Source organism: Saimiri boliviensis, chromosome 4, assembly GCF_048565385.1.
Source record: "Saimiri boliviensis isolate mSaiBol1 chromosome 4, mSaiBol1.pri, whole genome shotgun sequence".
Taxonomy (NCBI): Eukaryota; Metazoa; Chordata; class Mammalia; order Primates; family Cebidae; genus Saimiri; species Saimiri boliviensis.
In genome coordinates this window covers 134887625-134914840 of record NC_133452.1, presented here as the reverse complement: position 1 = coordinate 134914840, position 27216 = coordinate 134887625, and the positions used below count along the sequence as shown (strand labels likewise).

At 44.5% G+C, this 27216-nt stretch overlaps 3 pseudogenes; 2 read left to right on the top strand and 1 right to left on the bottom strand.

Annotated features, from left to right (window-relative positions):
* The window catches only part of LOC141584371 (saoe class I histocompatibility antigen, A alpha chain-like), a 173653-nt pseudogene that overhangs the window by 38960 nt on the left and 107477 nt on the right, over positions 1 to 27216 (top strand).
* LOC120362563 (heterogeneous nuclear ribonucleoprotein A1-like) lies at positions 2200 to 3157 on the bottom strand (annotated as a pseudogene).
* LOC101047682 (saoe class I histocompatibility antigen, A alpha chain-like) overlaps positions 7386 to 27216 on the top strand; it is a 101759-nt pseudogene continuing 81928 nt past the window's right edge.

Below are 27216 nucleotides of genomic sequence, written 5' to 3'. Positions count from 1 at the left end.
GTCTAATATTCAGAATCTAACAATAAGGCAAATTTACATAAAAAACAACTTTATCAAAAAGTGGACAAAGGACATGAACAGACACTTCTCAAAGAAGACCTACATGCAGCCAACAAACATATTTTTAAAAGCTGAACATCATTGATCATCAGAGAAATGCAAATCAAAACCACAATGAGATATCATCTCATGCCAGTCAGAATGGCAATTATTAAAAAGTCAAGAACAACAGATGCTGCCAAAGTTGCAGAGTAATAGGAATGCTTTTACACTGTTGGTGGAAATGTAAATTGGCTCAACCATTGTGGAAGACAATGTGGCAATTCCTCAAAGATTTAGAACCAGAAATACCATTTGACCCAGCAATTCCATTACAGGGTATATACTCAAAAGAATAGAAATCATTCCATATACCCAAAGGAATAGAAATAAAGTTAGATGCATGTGTATTTTCACTGCAGTGATATTCACAATAGCAAAGACATGGAATCAATCCAAATGCCCATCAATGATGAACAGGATAAAAAAATATGATACATCTACACCATGGAATATTATGGAGCCATAAAAAGGAATGAGATCAAGTCCTTTGCAGGGATATGGATGAAGCTGGAAGCCATTATCCTCAGCAAACCAACACAGGAACAGAAAATCATACATTGCATGTTCTCATGTATAATTGAGAGCTGAGCAATGAGAACACAGGGACACAGGGAGAGAAACAACACACACTGGGGACTGTTGTGGGAGGGTGGGGGTGGGGGGAGAATCAGGAAAAATACCTAATGCATGCCAGGCTTCATACCTAGGTGATGGTTTGATAGGTGCAGCAAACCACCATGGCACACGTTTACCTATGAACAAATCTGCACATCCTGCACATGTACCTTAGAACTTAAAATGAAATCAAATTAAAAGTCAAGGTTAAAGCAGTATTTAAAATTAAATTAAAAGAGGTTAAACCATATTAACAAAAAATAATTAGATAAAAGAAGTCTTTGATTTAGAAAATCCTGAAACAATAAATTTTGCATATATGCAAATCCTTTAGTATTTCTCCCTTCCAGAGGTGCAGCTTACATCCATCTCTTGAGTGTGGCTTAGACTTAATGATGTACTTCTGATATGGCCTGGCTCTATATTCCCACCTAAATTTCATCTTAAATTTCCATGTGAATTGTAATACCCCCCATATTGAGCAAAGGACCACCTGGGAGGTGATTGGATCATGTGGATGGTTTCCCCATGCTTTTTTTTTTTTTTTTTTTTTTTTTTTTTTTTTTTTTTTTAGATGGATTCTTGCTCTGATGCCCAGGCTGGAGTGCAATGGCACAATCTCAGCTCACCAGAACCTCTGCTTCCTGGGTTCAAGCGATTCTCCTGTCTCAGCCTCCTGAGTACCTGGGATTATAGGATTGTGGGACCATGCCTGGCTAATCTTTGTATTTTTTTTTTCAAGAGAATTAAATCATTTATTGATTACACATGATAATGGATAATACACAAGGTTCATTCCCATCTATAATTTTATCCAATATCATTATTCAATTTAGATACATTGCATAGGATGTGCCAACAATCATCTTTATAACCAAAAATTCCATGATTTTTCTTGGGTAATCCCTTTTAATTGTGAACTTCAGGTCACAACAGTAACTATTAGTTCAACTACACCAAGGTTTCTGAAGACAATGGCTTCTCGACCCAAGCAAGTTGTATATAAATTCCAAGTAGAACCTGGAATCACCCTGAAGGAATTTTAACTTCACACTGTTGGGGAAATTAGCAAGATGGCTTCAGAGTAGACTAACTTTACACAGCACATTAAAAAAAAGACATTTATTCAGCGTCATGATCAGCCTATTACATTTAGCAATCAACAGCATAAGTGCAAAAAAAAAAAAAAAGAAAAAAGAAAAAAGAAAAGAAAAAGAAAAAAAAATCTACATTAAAACCCTTTGTTGGAATGCTTTACACTTTCCACAGAACAGAAACTAAAATAACCTGTTATACAATTAGTCACAAATATAATCCTTGAGTGTTTTGCCCATACACATGAGTATTTGTCTAAATCATGTCTTCTTTGTAGCAGCTAGGCTCTGCCACCACTGTGCATGGCTGAGTTCACAAATCTGTTGTGATCTGTAGCTTCCCTGTCACTTCTCTGGCTCTCCTCTCCTGCTAACCTTTGTTTCCTAATTAAAATCTTCTGCTGCTGCTATAGCTACTGCTGCTACTGGAACACCATAGCCACCTTGGCTTCGTGGTTTGGCAAAGTATTGCCCGCCATCATCATAGGGGACAGAGCTTCTGCCTCCAAAGTTTCCTCCCTTCATGGGTCCAAAATTTGAAGACTGATTGTTGTAACTGCCAAAATCATTGTAGCTTCCACCACCTCCAAAATTGCCTCCATCATTACCAAATCCATTATAGCCATCCCCACTGCCACCATATTCACCATCACCATGGCTGCCACCAAAGCCACCATGACCACTGAAGTTTCCTCCACAACCAAAGTTGTCATTCCCACCGAAACCACCTCCATGACCACAACCAAAGTTTCCAGAACCACTTCGACCTCTTTGGCTAAATGAAGCACTAGCCATCTCTTGCTCTGACAGGGCTTTCCTAACTTCACAGTTGTGGCCATTCGGTTTTTCTGAATGACAATTTTATGCACAGAGTCATGGTCATCAAAGGTTACAAAGGCAAAGCCCCTTTTCTTGCCACTGCCTCTGTCAGTCATTATTTCAATCACTTCAATTTTTCCATACTGTTTAAAATAATCTCTTAGGTGATGTTCTTCAGTGTCTTCTTTAATGCCACCAACGAATATTTTTTTCACAGTTAAGTGGGCACCTGGTCTTTGAGAATCTTCTCTTGACACAGCTCTCTTTGGTTCCACAACTCTTCCATCCACTTTGTGTGGCCTTGCATTCATGGCTGCATCCACCTCCTCCACAGTTGCATACGTGATGAACCCAAAGCCCCTGGAGTGCTTGGTGTTTGGATCTCTCATTACCACACAGTCTGTGAGCATTCCCCATTGCTCAAAATGGCTCCTCAAAATGGCTCCTCAAACTTCTTCAAAGTTCAACCCTCCAATGAAGAATTTCCTCAGCTGTTCCAGCTCTTTAGGAGACTCTCACTTAGACATGATCTCAAGGAGAAGAGAGACTTTAATGATGCTTCTTCCCAATCTTTGTATTTTTAGTAGAGATGGGGTTTCACTATGTTTGGTCAGGCTGATCTTGAACTCCTGACCTCATGATCTGCCCGCCGTGGCCTCCCAAAGTGCTGGGATAATAGGCGTGAGCCACCTCACCCTGTCCCATACTGTTCTAATGATAGTGAGTGAACTCATGAGACCTGACGGTTTTATAAGGGGTTCCCCCTTCACTCTGCATTTCTCTCTCCTACCACCACATGAAGGATGTGTTTGCTTCCACCCCTGCCATGATTGTAAGTTTCCTGGAGCGTCTTCTCAGTCATGCAGCACTGTGAGTCAATTAAACCTCTTTCCTTAAATAACACAGTCTCAGGTATTCCTTTACAGCATTATGAGAATGAGCTAGTACAACTTCTAACAGATAGCACAATGATGACATGTTTGTGACTTTGGATGTAGAACATAAAACTCACTGCGGCTTCTACTTTCTCTCTCTCTGTCTCTGGGATCATGAGCTCTGGGGGAAGCCAGCTGCTGTGCTATAAGCAGCCCTGCAGGAAGGTCCATGTGGCTAAGAACTGAGGCCTTCTGGGACCAGACAACAAGAAACTAGACCTTTTCCAACAGCCATGTGACTGAGCCATGTTTCATGTGAATCCTCAGCCCCAGTGAAACATTCAGATGATGCAGCCCTCAACTGACAACTGGACTACAGCCTTGTGAGAGGCCCTCAGCCAGAAGCACTCAGGGAAACCTCTCCTGGATTCCTGACTGTTGGAAACTATGGGAGATGATGAATATTTGTTGTTTTGAGATGCTAAGTCTTACATAATTTGTTACACGATAGTACATAACTAATTTTCAAAGAAAGTACATATTATTACACATTAATTTGCATTTGCTCTAAATTTATCATCAGTTATTTTTGAGACAGGGTCACTTTCTGTCACCCAGGCTGGGGTGCAGTGGCATGATCACCATGCACTGCCGTGTCGACCTCCTGGGCTCAAGGGATCCTGTGACCTCAGCCTCCTGAATAGCTGGGACTACAGGCAGGGACTACCATGCCTGGCTAATTTTCTAATTTTTTTTTTGTAGAGATGGGGGTTTGACCATGTTTCCCAGGCTGATTTTGAACTTCTGGAGTCAACAAATCTGCCTTCCTCTGCTTTCCACAGTGCTACAATTGTAGCCCTAAGCCACCACACCAGGCCTAAATTAACTATAAGATATTAAACATGTAACTTAGTTATAAAAGATAAGGAGAATTTCCATGGCTGAAGAGGATGTATTTTATTACCATTCACAATGATTGCTCTACTTGAACTTCTATTTCCAACTGTGTCTCAATTAAACACAAAAGAAAGATCCAACCCTTGCTAGGCTGATTCTATGATGGCCCCCAACAACCAGCTCCTGGTCATTCACCTTCCCTCAGTTATTCAACCAACTCTAATGTAGGTGCTGCTGTGAAGGGATTCAGCAGACATAATTAAGGGCCTCAATTAGTTGACTTTAGTCTGGGTTTATTCTGATTGGACTGTACTAACCAGGTGAGCCTGGGAAAGAACTGGGTCCTTCCTGAGCATAGAGATTCACAGTGTGAGAGGGATTCAGCATGAGGGGTTTCCTTCACTGTGGGCTTTGAAAATGAAGGGGCTGTGTAAGTAAGAATGCTGGTGGGCACCAGGAATTGAGCACAGCCCTCCCTGTTTTCTACCTTGACAGCAAGCAAGGAACAAGGACTCCAGTCTTACAACTGCCAGAAACTGCATTCTACCTCCTCTATATAAGCCTGAAGGAGGTTTCAAAATGAAAACACAGCTTTGGGAAGCACAGAATGGAGATTCCATCCACATCTTGCCCAGACTTCTGACTAAGGAACTATAAACAGCTCAACGGGTGTTGCTTGGCCAGGCATGGTAGTGCACGCCTGTGATCCTAACATTTGAGGAGCTGACACAGGAGGATCACTTGCAGCCAGGGGTTTGAGACCAGCCAGGATAATGTAGTGAGACACTTGTATCTACAATTTTTTTTTTAATTAGCTGGGTGTGGTGGTACTTGCCTGCTGTCCTAGATGCTCTGAAGACTGAGGAAGTAGGATCCCTGGAGCCCAGGAGTTTGAGGTTGCAGTGACCCATGATCATGTGACTGTACTTCACCCTGGATGACAGAGGGGACTCTAGGTCTCTAAAAATAAATAAATGAACAATAAATGGATGTTGTTTAAAGCCAGTGTTTGTGATAATTTGTTACCCAGTCATAAAATTCATACATAGGCTCAACAGATTCGAGGAATAAATGGATGAATTGATGTGCACACTAGTTACATAAAATAAAATATCTTAACTTTCTCAGTGTTTTACATTTTGTAATTTTCTGTGGTCCATTTTAATACACTCATGTTTCAATCACTCAGTCAACAAAAATTAATTTAGTGCCTACACTGAACCAGGTATGCCCTCATATATTCATGTGCCTGACATTCTAGAAGCTTCAGAAGATCGAGTTGTAGCCACTGGACTGTTTTGTGGGGAGAAATGACAACATTCTGACTCACAGTAGCAGGACCACTGTGGAAAGAACAGTCACATAGCAGGTAATGGGACAGTGCTAATGTCACAATTCAGGAGTGACAGGGTGGTGGGGACTAAAGGGAGAGGAAGGGCTTAGGGATGAGAGAGATGGAGGGAAGGGCTGGAGAAGCAGGAGGTGAGGAGAAGGAGCAGAGGAAGGAATTTGAAAGCAGCAGAATTCGCAGGTTTAAACACATTGTTTTATAGATTTTTAATACATCCAACTCCAGAGCCTAGCAGGGTGTTCTATGAGGCTGGCCTTTAATACCTCATGTAGGTCTGCCTAAAAACTAATTGTTTCTTATGTTAATCAGGTTTAAAAAGTGTTCCTATAAAATAAACACACCACTTAGTTGTGGACACTTCGTTAAAACAGGCAGTGCACGAGCACTGGCGAGGGGCATTGTGACTTCATTGAACACTTGCGACTGTGAGGTGAATGAAGTTTGTACTGGCTCCTGGTTGCAACATACAGTAACACAGTGTGCTACTTTGTACTGAGGAGATGTTCTGGACTCACACAGAAACTCAGGGCTATGGAGTGAACGTAAATTTAAAATACAACAAGCGAGAGTCACAGATACATTGGGAAAGTGAAACAGGAGCTTTGTGAGTCCTGTTGTAATGCTTTTAGACACATTTATATATCAAGGGGCTAAAGTCAACATTATTTACCAATTAGGTTCCTGATCATTAAGGAGTTATCAAGATTTTGCTACCCACTGTAGTTAATAAACCAAAAGCAAACTGGTCCCTATACTATCTCATGCTCTCAGGCAAAATTTTTCCAGATTTGAACAACAACAGTAGAACACAAAAAAAGCCTGTCTCTACACCTCCATTCCCAGGGCGAGTACACTCTGGCAACAAGCTTCCTGGAGTGAGTTTCTTCTAGAAGAGTCCAGGGGGACAGGTAAGGAGTGGGAGGCAGAGAGTCCAGTTCTGGGACGGGGATACGGGATGAAAAGTGAAGGAAGAGGGACAGGGCCCACGCTGAGGGTTTCTCTCTGGTTTCTCAGCAGCTCCTGGGCCAAGCAAGACGCAGGGAGACAATGAGACAGAGCGCTTGGCACAGGAGGAGCGAAGTCAGGGCGAAGTCTCAGGGCCCCAGGGGTGGCCCTCAGGGTCTCAGGTCCGGAAGGCAGTGTATGGATTGGGGAGGCGCAGCGTTGGGGATTCCTCTCCTCAGTTTCTCTCTCTCTCTCTTTTTTTTTTTTTGAGACGGAGTTTCGCTCTTGTTACCCAGGCTGGAGTGCAATGGCGAGATCTCGGCTCACCGCAACCTCCGCCTCCTGGGTTCAGGCAATTCTCCTGCCTCAGCCCCCTGAGTAGCTGGGATTTCAGGCACGTGCCACCATGCCCAGCTAATTTTTTGTATTTTTAGTAGAGACGGGGTTTCACCATGTTGACCAGGATGGTCTCGATCTCTCGACCTCGTGATCCACCCGCCTCGGCCCCCCAAAGTGCTGGGATTACAGTCCCCAGTTTCTCTTACCCTCCCAACCTGTGTCGGGTCCTTTTTCCTGGATACTCATGAGGCCAACCCAGTTCCCACTCCCATTGAGTGTCGAGTTTCTAGAGAAGCCAATCAGTGTCGCCGCAGTCCCGGTTCTAAAGTCCCCAGTCACCCACCCGGATTCGGATTCTCCCCAGACGCCGAGGCTGGGGTCATGGCGCCCCGAACTCTCCTCCTGCTACTCTTGGGGTCCCTGGCCCTGACTGAGACCCGGGCGGGTGAGTGCGGGGTCGGGAGGGAAACGGTCTCTGCGGGGAGGAGCGAGGGGCCCGCCCGGCGGGGAGGCAGGACCCGGGGAGCTGCGCCGGGAGGAGGGTCGGCGGGTCTCAGCCCCTCCTCGCCCCCAGGCTCCCACTCCCTGAGGTATTTCGACACCACCGTGTCCCGGCCCGGCCGCGGGGAGCCCCGCTTCATCTCCGTGGGCTACGTGGACGACACGCAGTTCGTGCGGTTCGACAGCGACGCTGCGAGTCCGAGGATGGAGCCGCGGGCGGCGTGGATGGAGCAGGAGGGGCCGGAGTATTGGGAGGAGGAGACACGGAGAGCCAAGGCCAACGCACAGACTGACCGAGTGAACCTGCGGACCCTGCGCGGCTACTACAACCAGAGCGAGGTCGGTGAGTGACCCCGGCCCGGGGCGCAGGTTACGATCCCTCCACATTCCCCACAGACGGCCGGGGTCGCACTGAGTCTCCTGGTTTAAGATCCACCCGGATTCTGCGGGACCCGCCCAGACCCTTAACCCGGGAGGAACTCCGGCGTCGTTACCTCGTTTCATTTTCAGTTTAGGCAAAAATCCCAGCGGGTTGGGCGGGGGCGGGGCTCGGTGGGCGGGGCTGACCGCGGGGCCGGGGCCAGAGTGTCACACGCTCCAGAGGATGTACGGCTGCGACCTGGGGCGGGACGGGCGCCTCCTCCGCGGGTATGACCAGTTCGCCTACGACGGCAAGGACTACATCGCCCTGAACGAGGACCTGCGCTCCTGGACGGCCGCGGACACGGCGGCTCAGATCACCCAGCGCAAGTGGGAGGCGACCAATGAGGCTGAGAGGATGAGAGCCTACCTGGAGGGCACATGCATGGAGTGGCTCCGCAGATACCTGGAAAACGGGAAGGAGACGCTGCAGCGCGCGGGTACCAGGGGTCAGGGGGAACCTCCCTGATCACCTGTAGACCTCCCAGGCTGGCCTTGCAGAAGGAGGGGAGGAAAATGGGACCAACACTAGAATATTGCCCTCCTTTCGGTCCTGAGGGAGAGGAATCCTCATGGGTTTCCAGATCCTGTACCAGAGAGTGACAGTGAGGGCCTGCCCTGTTCTCTGATGCAATTAAGGGTTGCAGTCTCTGAGGGAAAGGAGGGGAGGTCAATCCCTGGAATACGGATCAGGGGTTCCCTGTGACCCCACAGCAGCGTAGGGCACCAGGATTTTTCCTCTCCTGCCTTGTCCTCTGCCTCACACTCAGTGTGTGCGGGGGTCTGACGCCAGCTCCTCTGAGTCCCTTGGCCTCCACTCAGATCAGAACCAGAAGTCCCGGATCCCCCTGAGACTAGAACTTTCCAAGGAATAGGACATTATCCCAGGTGCCTGTGTCCAGGCTAGTGTCTGGGTTCTGTGCTCCGTACCCTACCTGAGGTGTCTTGTCCATTCTTAGGATGGTCACATGGTAGCTTCTGTGGTGTCCCATGAGAGGTGCAAAGTGCCTGAATTTTGTGACTCTTCCCTACAGAACCCCCCAAGACACATGTGACCCACCACCCCATCTCTGACCATGAGGCCATCCTGAGGTGCTGGGCCCTGGGCTTCTACCCTGCGGAGATCACACTGACCTGGCAGCAGGATGGGGAGGACCAGACCCAGGACACGGTGCTGGTAGAGACCAGACCCACGGGGGATGGAAACTTCCAGAAGTGGGTGGCTGTGGTGGTGCCTTCTGGAGAGGAGCAGAGATATACATGCCATGTGCAGCACGAGGGGCTGCCCGAGCCCCTCATTCTGAGATGGGGTAAGGAGAGGATGGGGTGTCATGTCTATTAGGGAAAGCAGCAGCCCCTCTGCAACCTTTCAGCAGGGTCAGGGCTGGGTCCTGGGGGTCCGGGACCCTCACCTTCCCCTCCTTTCCCAGAGCAATCTTCCCAGCCCACCATCCCCATCGTGGGCATCATTGCTGCCCTGGCTAACCTTGGAGCTGTAGTCACTGGAGCTGTGGTCGCTGCTGTGATGTGGAGGAGGTAGAGCTCAGGTGAGGAAGGCATGAAGAGTGGGATCTGAAACTTCTTGTCCCACTGAGGGTTCCAAGCCCCAGGTAGAAGTGTGTCCTGCCTGGTTACTGGGAAGCATCATCCACACTCATGAGCCGACCCACCCTGGGCCCTGTGTGCCAGCACTTACTTTTGTGTAAAGCACCTGTGACAATGAAGGACAGATGTATCACCTTGATGATTTTGGTGACGGGGACCTGATCCCAGCAGTCACAGGTCCCAAGGGAAGGTCCCTGCTGGGGACAGTCCTTAGGAGGGCAGTTGGTCCAGGACCCACACCTGCTTTCCTTGTTTTTCCTGATCCTTCCCTGAGTCTTTAGTCGCACATTTCTGGAAACTTCTCTGGGGTCCAAGACTAGGAGGTTCTAGGATCTCATGGCCCTGCCACCTTTCTGACCTTTCATAGGGCATTTTCTTCCCACAGATAAAAAAGGAGGAAGCTAGTCTCAGGCTGCAAGTAAGTATGAAGGAGTCTGTTCCCCGAGATCATTGGGATATTGTGGTCAGGAGCCCATAGGGGAGCTCACCCAGCCCGCAATTCCTCCTCTAGAGGCATTTCCTGTAGGCTCTGACCAGGTTCTGTTTTACCCCAGGCAGTGACAGCACCCAGAGCTCTGATGTGTCTCTCACGGCTTGTAAAGGTGAGATCCTGGGAGGGGAGGGGGCTGATGTGTGTGGGTTGTTTTGGGAAATAGTGAGAACAGCTGTGTTATGGGGTTTCTTTGACTTGGATGTATTGAGCTTGTGATGGGTTTTTTAAAGTGTGACTGATATAAATTTATTAATGAATATTTTTTATAGTGTGAGACAGCTGCCTTGTGTGGGACTGAGAGGCAAAATTTATTCACACCTTCCGTGGATGACTTCAAGAACCCTGACTTCTCTTACTGCAAAGGCATCTGAATGTGTCTGTATCCCTATAGGTATAGTGTGAGGAGGTGGGTAGACCAGACCAGCCCCATGTCCACCATGACCCCTTCCCCATGCTGACCTGCATTCCTTCCCCGGTCACCTTTCCTGTTCCAGAGACCTGGGGCTGGGATGTCTCATCTCTGTCTCAACATTACAGTGCACTAAACTGTAACTTCTTACTTTCCTATTAAAATTAGAATCTGAATATAATTTACTTCTTCAGATTATTTCTATGAGAGATTGATGGGTTAATTAAAAGAGAAGATTCCTGAAATTCGAGAGACAAAATAAATGGAAGACCTGAGAACTTTCCACAGTCCACGTGTTTCTTGTGTTGATTTGTTGCAGGGGAGGGAGTAGAAGGGGCTGTGCCCAGTGGGTGCTCAGGCCACCGTGGGTTTTATGTGGCCACTGCTTGGCTGGGTCCTCTTTGTTGCTCCATTGTCCTTAGCCCTTCAGTAGACCCTTGCTTGTCCCAACACAACCTGTGATCACAGGGACTTGGATGTCACCTGTGGTGGTCTCTACACATAAAAGTTCTTGTGGCATCAGGAGACACATTTTCAGTCCCCTGTTCCTTTCGTCCTCCTTCCAGGTCTCTTCTGGGACTATATTTTCCATCTTTTCCCCAACCTTCTAAAAGCAGATTCTGAAACTTGCAGAGAGGAGGGCTCCCGTAGTTTCTCATTGTAGATAACTTTCTGTTGGAACTCCTTCTGCTCTCTCTCCTACTCTCTTCCTGCCTGAATTGTAGTAGTCGTAATGCTGCCTCCAATCCAAACTCACGGATTTATAAAGCAGAGTCTAACTTAGATTATATGTGGTTGGAAAATTGGAGCCATAAGCCTAGGGTTATCTTTCCTGAAGAGAAAAATATGGTTGTGTGCTGCAGCGTGCAGGAGGGTTGGTGTGGGAGGAGGGAGGGAGGGAGGGAGGGAGGGAGGGCACACATGCAGCCCTGGGGAGAAAAGCTCTGGCAGCACTGATGTCAGTGTGAGATGATGTTGTTCTGTAGCTGCCACAAAATAGGATTTGGCCTGAGGCTACATTAATAAAGATATTACCTTTAGAATAAGGAGGTGCCCTACAGTGATCATTCATTCAACTGACATTTGTTGTTTGCTAGGTATATGACTTTTCACATTTATAAAACATCATTAAAGTAAAACTAGAAAAATTTCCAGCCTTCTGGTGTATACATCCAAGATGCAAGCTTGTCCAACCTGCAGCTCACAGCTACATGTGGCCCAAGACAGCTTAGAATGTGAGGCTGTTTTTGCTTGTCTGTGGTGGCAGATATCATAAAATTTATGCATGTTCCTTTTCTTTTCTTTTTTTGATTTTTTTTCTGCTCATCAGCTGTCATTAGTGTATTTTATGTGTGGCTCAAGACAATTCTTCCCATGTGGTCCAGGGAAGCCAAAAGATTGGACACCTCTGTAGGCAGATAATATAGCATAAGCAGAGTAAGAGCAGAAAATGCTTGAGTTAGAAGGTCTCAAGTGCTGTGGGGCAGGTGATCCAGAGTGTGGGCTGTGGGGACAGGGAGGTGGCTGCTGTGCTGGGTGGTCAGCATGGGTCTTGTTGCAAATGTGACCTTTGAGTGAAGATTTGAGGGATGTGAGGAGCTGTCCCCAAGGATGACTGGGAAAGCTCTTTTCAGGCAGGAACCTTCAGTGCAGATGCATTAGGGCAGGAAAGTGTCTGTGTTCCTGGAAGGAGGAAGAAGCCAGAAGCGATGGACAGAGAGAAACTGAAATGAGGTCAGAGGTGTGGCCAGAGCAGGGAGGCCTGGAAGGTGTGGGGAGGGTTTTGACCTTTGCTATGAATGACATGGAGAGTTGGAAGACAGTTTTGAAAAGTGGGACATGGTGGGACTTATCCTTTGAAAGCTTCTCTCTGGCTGCTGTGCTGAGAACAGAATTCAGAGGTGGGGGACAAGGGAGGCAGTAGGGAAATGCTGGGGAGGGAGAGCAGTATTTTGGGATGGAGACATCAGTTATCTGCCCTGGGATGTGAGCAAGGGAAATGGGGAGAAGTGATGGAATTCTGGATGAATCTGAAGCACTTGCTAATGGATTGTACTGTGATGTGAGAAAGAAGAATCAAGGACACCCACAGTGTTGGACTGAGTGAGTAGAAGGGCGGACCTGCTGTCAGTGGAGACGGGGAGACTCTGGCAGGAGCATACGGAGGAGAGGGCATGGCAGGCGTTCAGTGGAGGAGACATCTACGAGGAGTGCAGGTGAGGGGCCCGGATGCCTCTGCAGCTACAGCTTCACCATCCAGTTACTCTCCTGCTTCCACCCCCTGTGTCTCAGAGCCAGAGCACTGATTCTCCCTGGGCTGTCTGCAGAGGTAGGTGAAAGTCAGGGAAGTTATGGTCTGCTGTCATTTATAATAAGTCACGGATTATTGTGCTTTCTCAGATAAATAAATAATGAGAAGTTGTAACTAGAACACTTATTCAAAAGACTACAATAATGCAACCATTTTATTCATCTAAAGATGGCAACAGAAGAAAAATAGTTGAACCACAAAGACATAGTATTAGAAGGCAGCAAATAACAATGTACAGACTTAAACCCAATGAGGTAAAAAAATGACATTAAACATAATGAACTCACACACTCCAATGACAAGACAAATAGTGCAGAGGGGGAAAAATAAGTCAATACATAAATAGCTGTAGGCTGTTTACAGAAGTCATAATTTCAGTAGAAGGTACAGAAAAGCTGAAAGTAAAAGATAGAAAAGAAGGCCGGGCACGGTGGCTCAAGTCTGTAATCCCAGCACTTTGGGAGCCCGAGGCGGGTGGATCACGAGGTCAAGAGATCGAGACCATCCTGGTCAACATGGTGAAACCCCGTCTCTACTAAAAGTACAAAAAATTAGCTGGGCATGGTGGCACGTGCCTGTAATCCCAGCTACTCAGGAGGCTGAGGCAGGAGAATTGCCTCAACCCAGGAGGCGGAGGTTGCGGTGAGCCGAGATCTCGCCATTGTACTCCAGCCTGGGTAACAAGAGCGGAACTCCGTCTCAAAAACAAACAAACAAACAAACAAAAAAAAAACAACAACAAAAAAGAAATACCAGACACACATTCATGAAAACCACACAGACATACCATTTAGAAAAATTACAGGACATGGATCTTGTGAGACACAGAGTCCATGTAGACAGCTCACAATGTCTTTACTTTTTTTCAGAGACAGGGTCTGTTGCTCAGGCAGAAATGCATTGGTGATATCATACCTCACTGTCACCTCAAACTCCTGGGCTCACACAGTCCTCCTGCCTCAGCCCTCCAAGTAGCTAGGACTACAGGTGTGTGCCCCCACAGCTGGCTATAGTGTCTAATTTTCTCATCTGATGTGGTGCAATCAAGGAAGCAATGTCATGCCATGTATTTGACTTGCAGTAAGAATACAACAAATATCAGGGGAATGAAGAAATTAAACCACTCAGTTGTTCAAGCCATGTCCACATTTACATTTGACAGATGAGGAGCAACATCTCAAACAAGTATAGTAAAATAAATCGATTTTCATCATCCAAAGCACAATCGAGAACACATTCCCTGTGCTAAAGGAATCAGAGCTCTACTGAGGTCATAGCAGGTGTCATGAATTGCTACTAGAATTGGAACTGATACATTTCATGATATACTAAACAAAGAGTGTGCAAGGAATAACTGAATGCAGAGATAAAGGAAGTAAATGGATTTGTTTAAAAGATGGACAGAATCCTTTTAAAGTGGCCTTATGCGGACCAAAGCATAAGGCCCACAGACCATGTCATAGATGAGATGAAGTGTCAGGTGGGAAAGTGCCTGACTAAGTGCAGCTTCCAGACCCAAAGGAGACCTCAAAATCCTGGGATATTTTGGTTGTCATATGGGGATTGGTGTGATGCGGTGAGTGGGGTGCTCCTGGCAAACCTCCCACAATGCACAGGACAGCCCACTCCACAAGGGACTCTCTGTCCCAAATTGTTCATAGTGCTGCTGTTGAGAAACTCACCCCAGAGGTAAGTGCTGTAATGTCCTCACCATTTCATAGATGAAGAAACTGAGGCACCAGGAGAGAAAGTGTCAGTAGGACCAGAGCTGCAGGTCGAATCCAGGCCCCCTGGCTGCAGGGTCTTGGCTCCCTGGTTAAGTCAGGGACCCAGGAGCCCATCACCACAAACAATCCCAGCTGTGCGGTGCCTTCACGGTCTGTGGGTGCCCTCTGGTGTTGGCATGGGGTCTGTGGCTAAACAAGGCTTGCGGGAAAAGGGAAAAACAGGTTTGGGTAGCGGGATACTCCTTCAGGCTCTCCAGGTTTTAAGCCATGACTTACACTCAGAAAACATAATGTCCATCTTAATTATTTCTCCAATCCTGCTTCCCCCAGTCCCTTCCAGTTTTCTTCTTCAACTCCATCAACATTGTCACCTGTCAGACGCCCACCACCCACCATGTGAGGAGTGAAAAGGCCCCAGGACTAAAGGACAAGACCAGGTTCCATCCCAGCCATCCCTCCCTTCCCAGAGCTCTAGCTCTGTGCCTGTAGTGCTTAGGCTCTTAACCTGGGGCCCAGGAACCCACTGTCCCATGACACTGCGTGCAGAAGTGATGTTACGTGCACATGTGACTTCCTTACAGGACATTGAATATTAATATAAATCAGACCAGAAGGGACCCAAGACACCACTCTTCCCTCAACAGCTTGTGATCCTCTGAATTAAAGAAAGGGTAGAGCTTGAGGGACGCCCTAACTCGAAATTTTCTACCACTTCTAGTGAAGTTCTGAAAAGAAGTGCAAGGTACTCAAGCTGTTCTGGGGATACAGCAGGAAAGCAGAGTGTTCATGGATTTCAAATTTCAGCAAAGAAATACCATTTTGGCAAAATATTCATGTCACTTCTCTAAGCCCCAGGCAGCAGCTCAAAGCAAACAGTATCAAAAAAGGAAAATCTTGTCCCAGGTGAAATCACTGAAGCTATACAATTTTGTAATAACTGTAGTTAGAGAGAAGGGCTGCAATTCCATTTAGGGCTGCAGCAGAAACTCCTACACTATATAGCGTTTTACATGAAGTTCCCCTGAAGGGACCGTCTCCATTCTGCAGTGCAGAGTGAGAACATTTCTGTGTAAAAAGACAGAATCTCCTTGGATTCCTGATGTTGCCACTTACTACTCATTCTTCGACTTTGTAGATGTCAACTTCACATTCAACTTCTCTCAGTTAATTTATATGCTCCGTGGAAGAAGAGAATTTGAACTTGTTTGTGAAGCAGAATCCAGGGACTGGTTATGTGAGTTATCACCCACCCCTGTGGCTCTCTTATGTAATGAGCCTAAGAGATTGCGGACCTTCAGAATTTGTAGCAAGGGAAACATAAACCCTTCATTTCAGCCTATGTTTCAGCTTGTCCGGTGATGTTCCAGTCTTGCTCCAGTCTTAACATTTTAAAATTTATAATTTTACTTGAATTTGGGCGAGAGATCCAAGATGGCTGATCACTAACAGCTCGGGATTGTAGCTCCCAGTGAAAGCGCAAAGAATGAGAGGACGCCACACCTTCACATGAATTCTTGTTGCTCACGCACCAGGAGATTCCCAGCGGAGGAGCCCCACGGGTCGCCAGCGCGACTCTTGTGACCTGCGAGGCGGTTTTGCCGGTGCCTTGGAGCGACGGTTCTTGGTGCAGAGTCGGAAAAGCACCATCAATCTTACCGCCGCTGATTTGGTCGGTGCAGTGGGTTGCTCAGATTTCGGCGCTGAGAATCAGTAAGTTGGACGTCCACTCAGAAACCTAATTACAAAGACGGTGAATTCAAAGACCACAGATGGATAAATTTATAACGAAGGGAGGAAAACGGCCAAAAAAGGCTGAGAATGCCCAAGATCAGAACGCCTCTCCCTCAGCGGGGGATCACAGTTCCTCATCAGCAACGAAACAAGGCTTGATGGAGAACGAGTGTGTTCCAATTACAGAAGCAGGCTTCAAAATATGGATAATGAGAAACTTCTGTGAATTAAAAGAACTTGTTTTAACCCAATCTAAAGCAACTAAGAACTTTGAAAAAAGATTTGATGAAATGTTAACAAGAATACACAATTTAGAGAGGAATATAAGTGAATTGATGGAGCTGAAAAACACAATAGGAGAACTTCGTGAAGTATGCACAAGTTTTAACAGCCGAATTGATCAAGCAGAAGAAAGGATATCAGAGGTCGAAGACCAACTCAATGAAATAAAACAAGAAGACAAGATTAGAGAAAAAAGGATACAAAGGAATGAGCAAAGTCTCCAAGAAATATGGGACTATGTGAAAAGACCTAATCTACGCTTGATCGGTGTACCTGAATGTGACGAAGAGAGTGAATCCAAGCTGGAAAATACACTTCAGGACATTATTCAGGAAAATTTTCCCAGCCTAGTAAGGCAGGATAATATTCAACTCCAGGTAATACAGAGAACACCACAGAGATATTCCTCAAGAAGAGCAACTCCAAGGCACATAATCGTCAGATTCACCAGGGTTGAAATGAAGGAGAAAATACTAAGGGCAGCCAGAGAGAAAGGTCAGGTTACCCACAAAGGGAAGCCTATCAGACTTATAGCAGATCTCTCAGCAGAAACCCTACAAGCCAGAAGAGAGTGGGGGCCAATATTCAACATCCTTAAAGAAAAGAACTTTCAACCCAGAATTTCACATCCAGCCAAACTAAGCTTCACATGTGAAGGAAAAATAAAGTTTTTTGTGAATAAGCAAGCACTCAGAGATTTCATCACCACCAGGCCTGCTTTACAAGAGCTTCTGAAAGAACCACTACACATATGAAAGGAACAAACAGTATCAGCCTTTCTAAAAAAATTATCAAAAAGAGCATCAATATAATGAAGAATTTACATCAACTAATGGACAAAATAGCCAGCTAATGGCAGTATTAAACTCACATATATTATTATTAATTCCAAATTTAAATTGACTAAATTCCCCAATCCAAAGACAGGCAATTTGAATAAAAAACTAAAACCCATCAGTATGCTGCATCCAGATCCATCTCACATTCGAGGATACACAAAGATTCCAAACAAGGGATGGAGAAAGATTTACCAACCAAACAGAGCGCTAAAATAAATAAATAAAAAGCAGAAGTTACAATTAAGCAACAAAGATCAAAAGAAGCAAAGAAGGACATTATATAATGATAAAAGGATCAATGCAACAACAAGAAGAGCTAAAGATCCTAAATATATACGCACCCAATACAGGAATACGCAGACATACAAGACTTATAAAGAGACTTAGACTCCCACATAATAATAGTGGGAGACTTCAACATTAATATTAGACAGATCAATGAGACAGAAAATTAACAACGATATTCAGGACTTGAACTCAGATCTGGAACAAGTAAATGTAATTAACATTTATAGAACTTTGCACTTTAAACATACAAAATATACACTCTTATCAGTACCACATCATATCAACTTAGAAGTTTAAAAGAAATCTTGGTTGGCTCCTTGTTTGCTATTCTCTTCCCTCATTTTCTTTCATGTCCCCATTATTAAGGACAATTATAGGCATACCCATATTTAGACTGCATTCTAGCCCGGGCAATAAAGCAATACCCCCATCCTCTCTCCTTCTTCCTCTTTCTCTTTCTTCCTCTTCTAAAAAAAATAATAATAATAATAATAATTTTACTTGAATTTGTTTTTATAAGAAGTCATGTATATTCATTTCTTTTGGATTTGCCAGTGAAAGCCTTCTCAGAACAACTGTGGAGGAAAGACAGGTAAATAGGTGCATGTGCTCCCATGTGTTAGTGCTCACTGCATCTTACAAACGTGTCAGCCCCACTCAACACATGGTGCACCAACAAATGGTGCTGGAGACCTGGATATCCCCATGCAGAAGAATGATGATGCACAAAATTCACACCCTCCCATTACACCCTTTCCAAAAATTAAGTCAGCATGACTCAAAGAACTAACGTTAAGAGTTGAGCCTGTAAACCCTTGAGAAAATACTGAGGAAAGTCTCATGGACGTAAGAATTGGTAGTGGTTTCTTGGCTGGTGATCAAAAGCACAAGTAATATAAGAAAAATGACAAATTAGACTGCATCAAAATTTAAAACTTTTTTTGCATCAAAGGATACTATGAAGAGAGTCAAAAGTAAATGCACAGAATAGGAGGAAATATGTGCCAATCATAGGAATGCCAATAAGGACATAAAAGTATGCTAAGCTTCACTAGGCCAAGTGTTGGTGAAGATGTGGAGAAATTGGAACACTTGTGCACTGCCGGTGAGAGTGAACAGTGGTGCAGCCACTATGGAAACAGTACAGTGGTCCATCAAGAAAGTCAAAATAGAATTACTATATGAGCCGACAACTTCACTTGTGGGCATATACCCAAAAGAACTGAAAGCAGGAACTCACACAGACATTTGCACCCTCAGGCCCATAGCAGCACTGTTCCCAACAGCCAAAAGGTGGAAGCAACAGAGTGTCCATCAGAGGATGAACAACCCCTGGTGCATATGCGCGTGGAATATTACTCAGCCTTAAAAGGAAATAAAGTTCTGAATGGATGAACCTTGAAAACACTATAAGTGAAATAACCTAGAAATAAAAAACAAATGTGATATTTTACTTATATGAGGTAGCTAGAATAAGCAAATTCATAGAAACAGAAAGTAGAATAGAGGTTACCAGGGGTTGGGGTAGGGAGGATGGGCAGTTATGGTTTACTGGGAACGGTCTCTGGTTGGGATGATGAAAATGTTCCGGAAATGAATTTTGGTGGTGGTTACACAACACTGTAAATGTGCTTAATGCCACCAAATTGTACACTGAAAAAATGGTTAGAAGGTAAATTATATGGTATGTATGTTTTATCACAATTGAAAAATATATATCAACACTGAATCCAATCACAGCTCTCATGGAGATTTTTTTATACTGGGGTTTCCACAAGCACATTGCCGCCGTGGAGGGTGTCCTTGGAGTTCTTATGCCACCATGTCCTTGCGGTGTCACTTCTCAGCCACTTTTGAATTGTGCTTATGTATCACAATTCCTGATCAGAAAAGTTATTCACATGGCAAAATTCTCCAAGCACCTAACTTATTCTTGGTGCTGTACTCTATGGAATTGATCTCAGAAAAAAGAATCAAACTTCATCGGACCTCATAGATGGCACAGGTGGAGGGTTGGAAGATGGGTAAGGAAATTACAGCACAACATATTAAAATATTTTATATTACGTTACTTTTTCCTTTGAATGCTACATTATATTTTATAATGACTGTACTGACTTACACATACCAATGATTGTAAGAAATTCTGCTTGCTTTCTTTCTTTGTTTTTTCTTTTTTCTTTTTTCTTTTTTTTTTTGACAGAGTCTGGCTCTGTTACCCAGACTGGAGTGCAATGGTGCCATCTCTGCTCACTGCAACCTCTGCCTCCAGGGTTCAAGAGAGTCTCTTACCTCAACCTCCTGAGTAGCTAGGATTGCAGATGCACACTACCATGCTCGGCTAATTTTTGTACTTTTAGTAGAGATGGGTTTTCACCATGCTGGCCAGGATGGCCTCAAACTCCTGACCTTGTGATCCACCTGCCTTGGCATCCCAAAGTTCTGGGATTACAGGCATGAGCCACTGCACCCAGCCTTGTCTCTTTCTTATATATTTCTCTGTCTTTGTAAATATTTTTAGAGTGGACTTTTCAGAGATCGTTCAGCAGTTTCGTTTATGTGATGATGTTTTATTGTATTCTTATTCCTGAAAGATGGATTTTCCAGCCACAAATTTCTAGTTTGACACTGGCTTTCTCTCAGCTCTGTGATGAGTATGTCTCTTCTGGCTGCTGTGGCTGACAGGGAAAAATCAGTTACATGTTAATCCAGTTGCTTCTTAGATGATCCGTATTTCTTCTCTGGCTACTTCTAAGATCTCTGTTTCTCTTTAACAGCTGAAGTTCCAGTGCAGTGTGAGTAAATGTGGATCTCTGTATTCACTGTGTTGTGTATACACCTGCTTCATCTTTACCCAGACCTATTTATGGAATGCCTCACACATTTACTCACTTTTTGATGTGTAGGAATTTGACTAGAGTAATGTTAAATCTCATTTGATCACGATACACATTGTGAAATCCAAAATAATGGCTTCACAATGTGTCTAAGCCCTAAGGTTCATAACCTGTACATATGTTACCTTACACACAAAAGAGATTTGCTGATATGACTAAGAGCATGGACCTTTAGCATGGATCGTCTTGGATTTTCTAGGTGAGCCCAATCTGATCACGTGAATTCTTATAAATAGAGATGACTGAAGAAATGTGTGTCAGATGAAATGTTGAGTTTCTTTTGTAGTAATTTTTCATCTACTAAAATATGACCGTTTCTGTTTTTTAATTGTTTAAGTGGTAAAATGCATTAAACATTTAAAGTTTGTATATTATTGCCTTCTTAGGATACATATCTTGGTCAACATAGTCTGTTCATTGCACACAGGTAGAGTCTACTATTTTTCTTGGTATTTTCACACATAATTACATAAAAGTCTTTTCCTATAACAGTATTTCCTTGTTGATTTTCTAATTGGCTCTAGAATCAATGTTATTGATGCTTAATATAATTTGAGTTGCTTGGTATGCTTTCCTATATATCTCACATATTTTATATAAGCCTAGTATATATTTGATACATGAGCGTACTTATAAAACTGGATATGTTTGAATGGAAATGGAATATTTCAACTCTTTTAACTTCTTTACTTGTAACAAATCTTTCTGTTGACATATTTTTTTTCAGTTTCAAGGCTGTTTCAATCTCTGCTCTATCTGCAGTGGTATATTTGTCTAACACTGTCTTGTTCTTAATTAACATCGCCTGTTTTATTTCTCTGTTCTGTGAACAGCTGCTTTTAGCAGGCTGGGTTCTCAACAGTCACAGCTGCCTAGTCAGCCTTGGTGAGTGACGGCTCAGCTGCTGCCCACGCAGTGTCCGTCTCAGCCACCGCGGCCACTTTGTGCCGGGACTCTATGAGCAAGCCCTGTGCAGCTGAGATGACACCACCCATCAAGCCATCTCGCTCACCCAATTACAGGGAGCCCCTTGGAGTCCCTCTGTTGGGCATCCACATGATCCGCTATCATCACACGCTCTGCCCATAGCAAGAGGCCTGTATACATCTGTCTATCCTACCCCCAATTTTTCATCTTTATTTTTCCTGAGTTCCCGACTGGCAAGCCAACCCATGAGTCACTCACTTATGCACCACAGGGGCATCACTTCCCACCCTCCACCTGCCGTGCGCCTGTTTGGGTTTTGATTCCTAGTACCTGACTCAGCAGCCATTACCAAGGCTGTTCCGGTTTCAGCTCCCAAGCCGACTGCTCTTGGTGCAGGTTCTCCTCTTTACACGGAGTCACAGTCATTTATTTCCTGGGATTTTTAATAATTGCACTGATTTGTTCCATGCAGCATTTCTAAGGACTTCCAGTGAGAGAGATTCTATGTTAGCTTAGAAAGAATTATTTGAAAACCTCAGAAATGCATACTGGAATGAAGGACAGCATGCATGCAGAAAGGTGGACAGGCCATAGTTGAGTAGACAACACGTACACCAAGGTACAGCATTTCCAGCCTCCAGAAAACACCCTTCGGTTTTACTTAATCATAAATCACCCTCCCTGATGCTAGAGCAGCCACTGTCTTCACTTCTAACACTACAGATGGGATGTGTCCGTTTTGAATACAGTCACCCTCATGTCTCTGGTCTTGCTGTGTGTGGCCGTAGCCTATTCACTCCCATGGCGGTCAGGTGCTCCACTTCACAAATAGCTCACTCTTCCTGTCTCTCTACTGTTGACAAACGTGTTATGTCCAGATTTTACAAACTATGCTGCTATAAATAATACTTTCACATATTATGGCACATAAGTGCATGCATTTCTATAGGTATATAACCAAGAGTGTAATTCTTGGGTCATGAGTGAGTGAATGCTTGGTTTAGTCTCTCAAAACACAAAGGTATATGGAATAGACAAATCATAGACAAGGGTAAATCTCTTATGCTAGAAATTATTCAGCTAATACATGAAAATAAATGAAAGACTAAGACTGCAACCCTTTTGCAATCCACAATCAACTTACAGATTTCACCACTGAACAGCAATGACAACATCAGAAGAAAAGAAATAACCAGTATTAAATGATTCTCGTTAATGAAAAATATAATACAGCACTGTGAATCCCAAAAATCTGAGACAGATTTGTTAATTTAGAAAGTTTATTTTGCCAAGGTTGAGGATACATGCCCATGACACAGCCTCAGGAGGTCCTCATGAAATGTGCCCAAGGTGGTCAGAGCACAACTTGGTTTTATACATTTTAGGGAGATGTGAGACATTGATCATCATGTGTAAGATGAACATTGATTCATTCCAGAAAGGCAGGAAACTCTAAGCAAGGAGGGGCTTCCAGGTCACAGGTAGATAAGAGACAAATGGTTGCATTCTTCTGAGTTTCTGATTAGCTTCTCCAAAGAAAGCAATGAGACATTCTTTTATCTCGGTGAGCAGAGGGGTGACTTTGAATAGAGTGGGAGGCAGGTTTGCCCTAAGCAGTTCCCTGCCTGACTTTCCCTCTTAGCTTAGTGAGTATGGTGACTCAAGATTTATTTTCCTTCTGCAGTACGAACAATACTAAAAGAAAAAAACCTGATCATACTCAAACCTCGATACCAAACTATGAATTTATAGAAAATACAGGTAATAGAGATACATAGTAAATCACATCTTGGTGTGCAATCCATGAAAGGCAAACAATAGGAAACCTTACAATACAATATAAATTTCAAGGAGAAACCTATAGTGAGAACAAAAAACATATTTTTAAAAGTAAACCAAAACTATAATTTTGGATGAAGAAAATATAAACTAGAACAAAGAGGTGATGACCATAAAAGTCAGGATGTGATTGATTTTTATTTGAAAAAGGGAAGAGTTTATTATTGAACTGGGGCAATTGATGGGGCTTCTAGGTCAGCTGACAAATTTCTCTCTGTCTCTCTGTCTCTCTCTCTCTCTCTCTCTCTCTCTCTGTCTCTCTCTGTCTCTCTCTCTCTCTGATGGCAAGATGACCTTTGATTAAAGGTCATCATTTTAAGACATTTTCCTTTTATGTTACCTGTGTTTTATTTTATGACAAAAAGGTTAATGCAGAATAAAATAAGTTACAGGGTATGTTCCTGTTCTGCACAAAGCCTCCTCCCCATCCTCCTCTCTGGACACTAACCACCCAGAACAACTGGCAGCCAAAGGACCCCTTGCAGGGCTCCCTCATTTCTGAGTGTGCATCCAGATCCACGTCGATGGAGGCAACGTCCACGGTTTATTCCTTGAGGCCTGGATGAAACTAACAGAACACATCTGAGGGGAAGCCTGGCCCCAGTCTGCAGGTTTTGGTTATTAGCATAGAGGGAGCAGCTCCTCACCTCTCCACCAGCAGTTACAACCAGAGCCTCCTCTCTGCATGGAAGTGAAGCTTGGTCCGTCCCCTGAACACAGGGACAGGCATCTCTGCAGAGGTGGAGATGACACCATTCCTTTTCTAACATGATATAATCTCATGCGTGTTCTGCTTTAAAGGAAAGTTGACCCACGCTCGTGTCCAGTGAAGAAATCCCAGGCGCAGAAGAGGGACAGGTGGATTTCAGGGCTGTGGCCGATCTGGGAAAGGAAGAGCAGTGACCACCAGGTGGCGCCGCTGCACTGCTTCTGCTCCCAGGAGGTGGCCGCTGGGGCTGCACTTGAAGGTGGGGAGAAGGATGTCAGAGCTCAAGGCACAGGTTCCAGGGAAAAATCCTCCTGCCCAGCCCATCTGGCCCTCCCTTATTCAACTCTAGTGAAAACTGTCTCCTCCTGACCTCCCTGGATGGTGCTTTTTGACACAAGAAGGAGGATGGGATTGCTAGGGTCACCAGGTCCTGGTTTATTGTGTGGTCAGTATAGTGAAATCTAAATACACACTTAATAAATAATAAAATAATCCATAATCAGCCATTGTTTATAATGTACTGGTACCACTGAGCTAGTGTTTATAATGTACTGGCACACTGCAAGTGTGGGCACAGCTGCAGACACGCTTTGTCTCTTGGGTCAGGACACGGGTCAGAGTGAAATGGGAAGAAACAACAGTCACTGCAGAAAGGACCCCCATGGAAGAAGTCTGGCAGGGAGGCCAGCTGTCCCAGGGCCACCATATTTAGGGATGACTCCCCCTTTTTGGGCAACATTTTTAAAAAATTCTTTTTGTTCACAGTAGTTCTGAAATTGCAGGTGCTGAGACCCAGCACTGATCAGTTACACTGTCCCTTTCTTCACCATTAAATGCTGTGCCAAACAGCACCTTCATACATTTCTATCCTCTTCCAGGAGAGAATTAAAACAACAATGGACAGATGGAAACATGCGAACATACTTTAAACATGTGCTGTCAGAAGTAGCTACTAAATATTAATTCCACCAAAATGAGAGAGCATGTGAAAAATAAAAACATTGCATATCCGTATTCACGGCAGCATTATTCACCATAGCCAAGACAAGAAAGCAAACATAGCACCCATCAACAAGTGAATAGATTAAGAAAATGTGGTCTACGTAGACAATAGAATATTATCCACCCATAAAAAGTAGGAAATTCTGTTACATGCTGCAACATGGATCAACCTGGAGAACATTGCTAGTGAAATAAACCAATCACAAAGACATTCCAATACTGCACAATTCCAGTTAAAAGAGGTGTCTAAACTCTTAGAACCTGAAATTAGAATGGTGATTGCCAGGGGTTAGGTTGAGGGGATTAATGAGAAGCTTTTGGGTATAGAGTTTCAGTTTTGCAAGGTGAAAAGTTCCAGAGATCTGCTGTGTAACAACATGCTTCCAGTTAATATAATAGTCTTGCATACTTAAACATGGTTATGATGCCAAATTTTATATAATACGGTTTATGGCACAACGAAAAAAATAATTAGCTCTGTTACTAATTTAGAAAAAAAGCAAATAAATTCACTAAAAATATATTAGTATGTACTTATTTTGAAAAAGAGATACAGAAAACTGTGAGACAAAGAGAGATCCTTGTTACCCCAGCTGTCATCCATGAACCAGCTGAATCAGCAGCCCATGAAACTAGACAGACAGGCTCACAGACCCAGCCTTGATGTTGTGAATCAGTCTGCAGCTGGCAGGACCCCAGGTGGCTCCGCTGCATGTAAAGCACCACCCGGATGCTGGGGGAGGGAGGTCCTAGGATGGTGACTCTGCTCCACAGGTGGAAGCCTCCAGTCCAGATGGGAGCTTCCAGAAGGGCCCAAGAGGGACATGTCCATGAAGGCAAAATGAATAGAACACCCAAAGTCTCTAACTTCTGAAAAGAGTCACACAAACGGAAGAGATATCAAAGTTAAATTAATGAGAGTTATCCAGAAAATAAACAAAAACAAAAGCAAGTATTAACTTGAGGAAGGCCGGCCCCGCCTGGACCTCTGCGGTGCTCCCGGAGCCCTCCAGGTTGTCCCTGAGGTGCCGCAGGCCAAGCGGGGTGTCCTTCCTGTTCCCAGCAGCCCCTCCTTCGGTCACCGCTGCAGTGCCTGCATGTGGGTCCTGAAGAGGTTTGGGGAGATGGAATTTTTATTTATGTATTAAAATAAATACAAAAATAAATAAGAAAGAACACAAAAGCAAGGAGAGTAAGTACTCTGAACTACTGACTCCACCACTGTGCTGTCTGAAAACTCAAGCCATGTTAATAAAGAAATGGGACTTAGATATGCGGAAGAAAGTCAGAAGAATCAGCTGAAACTGTTGAAAGTGATTGCTCCCTAGAAAGGGAGAAATAGAGGAGAGAGGACTCTCCCTAGGAAGGCAGAGAAGATTTTTCTCAGGAAGTTCTGCACAAATATTTGACTCTTTCAATTATGTGTAATTGTAACTTTGAGTAAAATAAAAACAAAAGCTTCAGTTAACATGCAAGTTTCTGGCTAATGACAACTTTGTTTAACAATGATAAAGGGTTAACTAAAATATAAAAACACTTAGACACAAAACAGCATGTACAAATGTGTATGTGACCTCAACCCTGAATACAAACACGGAAGCGCATGTCTATAAACACAACTCTGGGTAGGTAGCCCATGAATGAATTCTCTACTCCAGAACTTTCCTGGTTGTCCTGTGAACACAGGTGGGCAGGGACCAGGACTAGGGTCCCTCATCCTCTTACTCCCAAGCAGGTCCTGCATCTGCTCCTGCTGCACAGAGGGCTCCTATCCCTGCCTTGGTATCTTTCACAGGCGCTCCTGTAACTCTCTCTGCCACCACTGCCTTATCTGGGTGGAGCTGAGGCTACCCTGACTAAGAAGGGCACCATCCATCTGTGTGCCCCAAGACCAGACAGTTAGGAGGAAACTCACAAGTTCAGGAAGTATCCTACCTCCCCATCTCCCAGTCAGTCAGAACTGATGGCGGGAGATGCTGATGATTGCTTTACTCATCCACATTCCCAGTTCATTTATTTTTCATTAATTCAGTCCGCATCTTCCCAGAAGCAGACTGTTTCCTTCTCTTCATAATCAGAAAACCCCAGAGCACTTTTTATCCCCTCCGGAATATCACACTTCAGCTCTGCATCGTCACATGAGGGCTCAAACTCTGCAGGGCAGGTGTCCCCCACAGGTCAGCCCTGAACATTTACAGC